Here is a 239-nt window from a genome sequence, read left to right as displayed (position 1 = left end):
GACCAATGTGCCTCTAATAATTAATTACGACCAGCTTCTAACGACCAATCGATTTTCGAAGTTAATTGGTCGTAATGCCCATATTACGACCAACTAGCTATTAATATTGTAGTCATTAAGGTCATGTTTTCTTGTAGTGAAGATAAAAGATGTTGATGGAATGTTCTCCTTTTCTGTGTCCAAAGAGATCGATCATGAAAATGATGATCCCGATCCAAGGTCCATTTTGGAATGTCAGA

Source organism: Brassica oleracea, chromosome C1, assembly GCF_000695525.1.
Source record: "Brassica oleracea var. oleracea cultivar TO1000 chromosome C1, BOL, whole genome shotgun sequence".
Classification (NCBI taxonomy): domain Eukaryota; kingdom Viridiplantae; phylum Streptophyta; class Magnoliopsida; order Brassicales; family Brassicaceae; genus Brassica; species Brassica oleracea.
The sequence above is the reverse complement of the archived record's forward strand: the minus strand, read 5'-3'. Positions refer to the sequence as shown.